Source organism: Limulus polyphemus, unplaced genomic scaffold (assembly GCF_000517525.1).
Source record: "Limulus polyphemus unplaced genomic scaffold, Limulus_polyphemus-2.1.2 Scaffold111, whole genome shotgun sequence".
NCBI classification, from domain to species: Eukaryota; Metazoa; Arthropoda; class Merostomata; order Xiphosura; family Limulidae; genus Limulus; species Limulus polyphemus.
In genome coordinates this window covers 374040-380544 of record NW_013665721.1, presented here as the reverse complement: position 1 = coordinate 380544, position 6505 = coordinate 374040, and the positions used below count along the sequence as shown (strand labels likewise).

The 6505-nt window shown below is 31.2% G+C and overlaps 1 protein-coding gene across 2 annotated transcripts in view; it reads right to left on the bottom strand.

Moving 5' to 3' along the window:
* Nucleotides 1-6065: 6065 nt before the first annotated feature.
* Nucleotides 6066-6505, bottom strand: part of LOC106471277 (cytochrome c oxidase subunit 5A, mitochondrial-like) — a 10049-nt gene continuing 9609 nt past the window's right edge. For both annotated transcript variants that reach the window (XM_013931871.1, XM_013931880.2), the window contains exon 4: nucleotides 6066-6247. The gene's annotated coding sequence lies outside the window, so the exon portion shown is untranslated. The remainder of the gene's footprint in view (nucleotides 6248-6505) is intronic.

Sequence of the window (6505 nt, the reverse complement as noted above, 5' to 3'; positions counted from 1 at the left end):
AAAAAAAAAAAAAAAAAAAAAACGTAAAAGTATGGGTTGTATGACGTTCTTCAACACTTTTTATACGATAGAGACAAAGCACAGAAACTAGACATGCTTTAGCCTTAATTTCTTATTAAATTCATGTATGATAGTTATGCTTGGTATAGGTTAAAGTATTATTAAATAGTTTATCATTATAAGCTAGATATACATATACAAAATTTATAAATAAGATAGAATAAATTTGACATAGGCCTATTTATTTTGTGACGTTTAATTCACGTTCTGTCATCATAAACTTTATGAAGTCGTGACTGTCGTGTTTCATCATACCATCAACTTCTCAGAAATGTAGTCAGTGTTGCCACTATTTTGGGACATTGTAAGGATTTCTGGTACTTAATTCGCCGTCCAGATTTGTAATACGTTTTTAAACATTAAAGTTTATATGTTTTAATTGCCCATAATCATATATAGAGAGGAATGATTGCTAAAAATTAAAATAAAAAACTATTAGCAAGGTCTGACTGATTAACTTGAGTTTCGATTAAACTGTTGATATTTCTAGATCAAATCCACATTTCTTTCATTTTAGGAAAAATGATACAATCTCAGTACAAAATTAAGTTTGATGGCAGCAAGTAACGTGCGATGAACAACATGATGGAGGAAGCAATGATACACAAAGGTGGTGGATTTGGGGTGTGGGGATAATATGCAAGGCCTGGAATTCTTTCCTTCTGTTTTAATATAAATTTAGTACTTTGCTCCTTACATAGGGGTATGATAACAGTAATGATATATTAAAAACATTAAATCGATCTATCTACTTTTCAACTGAATTTTATATAAATCTAGCGACAATCTGTTCAAAATAATTGGCAACAGTGCAGTAATATTTATTTATAAACTTTTATTATTATTTTTTAACTTAGAATAATTTCCAGGCAGCTGAAAAACTAAGGTCACAAAACCGGTTCGATCCATCTGTTTGTAATGTAGTTGAGCTGGGTTAATTAAACTTACGAGAACTGGAGAGTGCAAACAATTTATTCATGTACGTGTATGTGTAAGCCTAAATATACGTTTGCGTATCATTCTCACGGCAGATTGTGAAAACAAAACATTAACATAATGTCCTTGACACAGTAGAGTTAAGAAAATAATAGTTGTTGGAGTATCAGCATATAAATAGAATATGGTCAAAATACTAAAAATTAGTAATAGCTCTCCATCTTTCAAAATTGTCACGCAGATCAACTACACGTAGAGATGATAATTAATTTGCCACTAGTACTATGTCTAACCTATCCGGAAATAGGTTTACTAAAACTGTAGTTTGATATATGGCCACAAATGTCATTAATTTTCTCATTGTTTCACTAAATGCCATGTAAAACTGGAAGAAAATTTCAGAATCTATCAATTTCTTTTCTAGTTTATAACATTGTTCAGAATTTTTATAGTGATAAACCTGTTATAGATGTTAGAAGTTTATTTCGGCAACGATAAATCTGATATAGATAGCAGTACATTTAACAAGAGGTTCCTTTTATTAAAACCAGGAGATAATAAAAGCTATAAGTTCATAGTGACCTTACGACTATGTTGCTTTACAGGTGTATAAAAAATCATAAGTTTCGAAAACAAACCAAATGATGTAAAAAAAATAAGCAATAATAATTTTCAGCATTCCCGAGTACATTTACAATTTTGCTGATTTTGTGCAAAGCTAGCCGAGGATTTTTGTTTTCTTGTTGTTAAGCGCACAGCTATACAATGGACTATCTGTGCTATTCCCACAACAGGTATCGAAACCGGGTTTTAGCGTTATAAGCCTTCACACTTATCGCTGATGGGGGAGACATCCGAGGGCTATCTGTCCCAATTTAGAAGTGATAAACTAAAGTTTGTAGACAGGTATTCAACACCACCAACTCTTTGGCTGCTCTAATCGGATAGAAGGATTGGTTGTAACATAACAACGACCCCAAAGATAAAAGGGAGAGCATTTTCAATGATATAGAACATTTACAAATTAACGAACTTTTATGTTTTTCTGATATTTGTTTAGAAGTTAAAAATTGTTCAGTTTCATCAGATTTACTTAACCTACTACAATGAGCACTAGATGTAAAAAGATGGTGTCCAATTTTATGAATAAAATTAGTAATATTTATTAAGATAATTTGTAGTTAGTTGCTCATGCGAACTTTAAAGAAAATGGCTTTACATGTTTTTCTACTTTCAAGATATACTTAAATGGGTATAATATTTTATATATTATTATTAATTGTACAGGTTTTACAGTTGATTCTGCACAAGTTCGTCTGATCTGTAGTCATATTAACTATCGTATACATATTCTACATTTATTGTTTCAGGTAAAGCAGGACAACCAGTTACTTTAAACTCTTCAATTTTGGCCAAATCAGGCTAAGGTGATTTGCATCTCTTGCATGTTCATCTATTAGTCGTCTACGTCACAAATTATGGTTTTTCAATTTTACCTTTCGAAATCTATAATATCTCGATAAAAAAGTTTAGAAAACTACCTTTACACTCTAGATATATACATATATATATATATTTAATAATTGATTTTTATTTTAACCAACGTTTCGCCTTTGCGGCTTCATCAGGGTTAATATACACAGCTCTGATAAAGCTTAAAAGGCGAAACGTTGGTTAAAATTTATATATATATATATATCTGGGGTGTAAAGGTCGTTTTTTCTAAGCTTTTTATCAAAATGTGTAAATCTCTCCAGTATGCACTACAAATTTTGAAAGCCAACAAGAAACTTCCTATAGTAATATCACCACTGTTCCACTCTGTAATAGGTTGGATACAATATTATTCCCATTCTTAAACTTAGGTTACTAAATAGCGAGTTAAAAGGACTTAAAAAACATACATATTACATACGCACCACTATTATAATAGGCCTTACTGTATTGCTTTAGTTTTCTGACCAAAGATGTGCTGACGAGTCTTGAACAGGTATAACTGCAGCCCCACAGCAAAGGGTACGTCGAATCAAAGAATGCATTAAGCCTGTGTCACAGACGATATTTTAAATTGTTACCTTTTGTGGAAAGGAACCTGTAATATCACGTTGTATTACCGTAACATGATTATGTATTATCGTGTTTCTTTCCGATTATTTAGTGTGATCTACCGGTTACGTTGCAGGACTCCAAACTTTATTACAAGGCCTTTTTTTTTTTAATTTGGACATACTCTAAAGATGACGCAGTTAGATGACTAACGAAAAAAATCCTATAAATGTGAATAGTGAAGCCTGAAACAATTAACATATATTAAATTCTCTCTCTCTCTTACAATACGCCCCCCTCCAATAGTACAGCGGTATGTCTGCGAAGTTACAACGCTAGAATCCGGGTTACGATACCCGTGGTGGGCAGAACAAAGATAGCCCATCGTGTAGCTTTGTGCTTAATTACAAACAAACTCTATCACTACATTTAGACGTAGTCTATTAAATCTCATGAAATTTGTGGGGCTTTAAATCATTAAACTTTAGCTTCATTTGTGTTTAAGTAAATTCCACAAAACCAATGTCAGTCTACTAAACTAGAACAAATTAAGACGTTTTCTTATCACTTCAAGGCACAGGGGGGGTTACGGAAAAAAAAACTTCATATTATTTACGTCAAGTTATAAAGCTTCCGGTCTTTCGTCAGTTCATTTTAATTAAGATAAGTGAAATATCTGAAACTCGTGAAGATAGCGTAGAGTCCAGTAAGATGTTGATAAACTAGTTGTAACCAGCTAGACGTTCGAGAGATTGGTGTCGCACACTCGACAAATTGTATGAATCCGTTGAATAGCTTATCGTTATCATTGTTCTGTACTATCGAATTGATAAAATCATTAAAACGATTCACTTGAAGACTACAACCATGGAGATTACATGGGAAAGCAGTTGGGCAACCAGTGATCATTTGAAAAACAGCAAAAATAAAATAAACATACAGGTTTATTACAATGACGTAATCTCATTCTGTATCCATCTCTATCGTGTATTTTAAACGGTAATCCAACTCTGATCTTTAAAAGTTAGGCTAATATTAATTTATTTGTTTTGTTGTTAAGTACAAAGCTACACGATGGGATAGATGTGCTGTGCCCAATACGGGTATCGAAACCTGGTTTTGGGCGTTATAAGCCTTCAGAATTACCGCTTAGCCATTGGTGGGCAATGTTAATCTAAGATCCACGCACAGTTTGTACGTCTGATCTCAGCCACGATTAATAAATATAGCAAGATATCTCATATTTTTTTTATTAAGGTGTATGTAACCAGTTAAGTAAATTCCAAGTTTTATGGAACTGAAAATGAAAGGTCGGTATGGACTATCATTATCTAAGGTCCGTGTAAACAGTACTTAACAGTATGTTGGTGACAATACGCTAACACATTGTCAGAGGTAACTGAAAAAACTTGGAGACAAACGACACAAAGAGAGAAAGTAAAACAGAAGTATAAATACAGTGATATTATAGAAAGGTTTTCGTGTTCTTTACTGTGTAACTTACATGACCCTCACCCCTTATATCATATACATAAAGACATTCGGTGTAATTCATTACAAAAAACTAATATGTCTCCTTCATATAAAAAAAATAAATCTGTAAATTTGAGCACACATTTTAAGTTCATTGGTTAAGTTACAATATTTTAAATGCAATTATTTTCCGATAATTCATCAGTTATGTTACAGTTGAACTACAAGTTTCCAGTAGTTACTTCTACACAATATGGTAAACAGTTTTTAAAACTACTATTTATACTGGAACCCGTTTTTCTTGAATACAGTCATAACAACGAATATTCTTACGACAAAACTTGTTTACAAACTTTGCACGTACTTCTCAAAGTAATAGCTAATAAACTTAAGTGGTTTATCAATTGTCTCTATCAGAGTTACACAAACAGTGTAGTAGTAGTAGCTATATTTTACGTAAGCAGAAACACGTATCTTTGTTCTATCTTTTTTTTTTTAGTATCCGTTTGTAATTATCGGTTTTTCGGTTATGTAAAGAACTTGAACATCAATAAAGCACTCTCTTACACACTTATGATTATACAGCATCAATAAGGCATGCTCTTACACACTTATGATTATACAGCATCAATAAGGCATGCTCTTACACACTTATGATTATACAGCATCAATAAGGCATGCTCTTACACACTTATGATTATAGTTTTACGTTATGAACCTCAACGGTACAATTTACCATTTTTTAGTTTTACGTTATGAACCTCAAAAGTACAATTTACCATTTTTAGTTTTACGTTATGAACCTCAACAGTAGAATTTACCATTTTTTAGTTTTACGTTATGAACCTCAAAAGTACAATTTACCATTTTTTAGTTTTACGTTATGAGCCTCAAAAGTACAATTTACCATTTTTTAGTTTTACGTTATGAACCTCAAAAGTACAATTTACCATTTTTTAGTTTTACGTTATGAGCCTCAAAAGTACAATTTACCATTTTTTAGTTTTACGTTATGAGCCTCAACAGTACAATTTACCATTTTTTAGTTTTACGTTATGAACCTCAACAGTACAATTTACCATTTTTTAGTTTTACGTTATGAGCCTCAACAGTACAATTTACCATTTTTAGTTTTACGTTATGAGCCTCAACAGTACAATTTACCATTTTTTAGTTTTACGTTATGAACCTCAAAAGTACAATTTACCAATTTTTTTTTCCAGACAAACTTTACTGTAATAGTTCATTATACTTTATGATTTTTGTAGTGTTAAAAATTTCAACTAATGTGAGATTATAGCCACATACTTTGTTCAATGTAAATATTTCATATTACATAAACAGTGGATTTCATAAATTCCTGGTAATTTTGGTTTTAAAAATAAAATTTAATATAACAGACTAGGAAATGAAGTGATTTATAGGTGTGGTGTTCAATTAATTTTTAAACATTTTCTTCATTCTTTAATCAGTATTTTTTTATTAAATTAGAATCCCCAAAGGAATTTATACTTCATATTGTTAAAAGAAAATACTATCAGTCTTCCAAATTGTCTGGAAATACATTTTTAATCTTCAGAAATTCACAGTTTTATTTCACTACAAAATTTTATCAACTGAACTTTAACATACTCAAATGATTGTTTAGTTTTCTTCCACAGACAAATGTTGAACTCCTTACTAAATCTTCTTGATTTGCGCACAAATATACTGCTAATGGACCTACATTAACCTGAAAAATAAAACACAACTACAATTTCAAAAATTTAAAGGCTACTAAAAAAAATTAGATATATATATATATATATATAATATACACCTAATATCACTATAAAATGAATATACAATAACTGATATGCAAAACTGGTCAGAAAACAAGTTCTTAAAGACTACAAGAGGAAATGAAAATGGTATGACAGGAAACCTGTTTCTCCAGTCCAGTTTTCCCAGTATTCGTTCTCTGATGAAAACAAGTGTAACCTGTACCTTG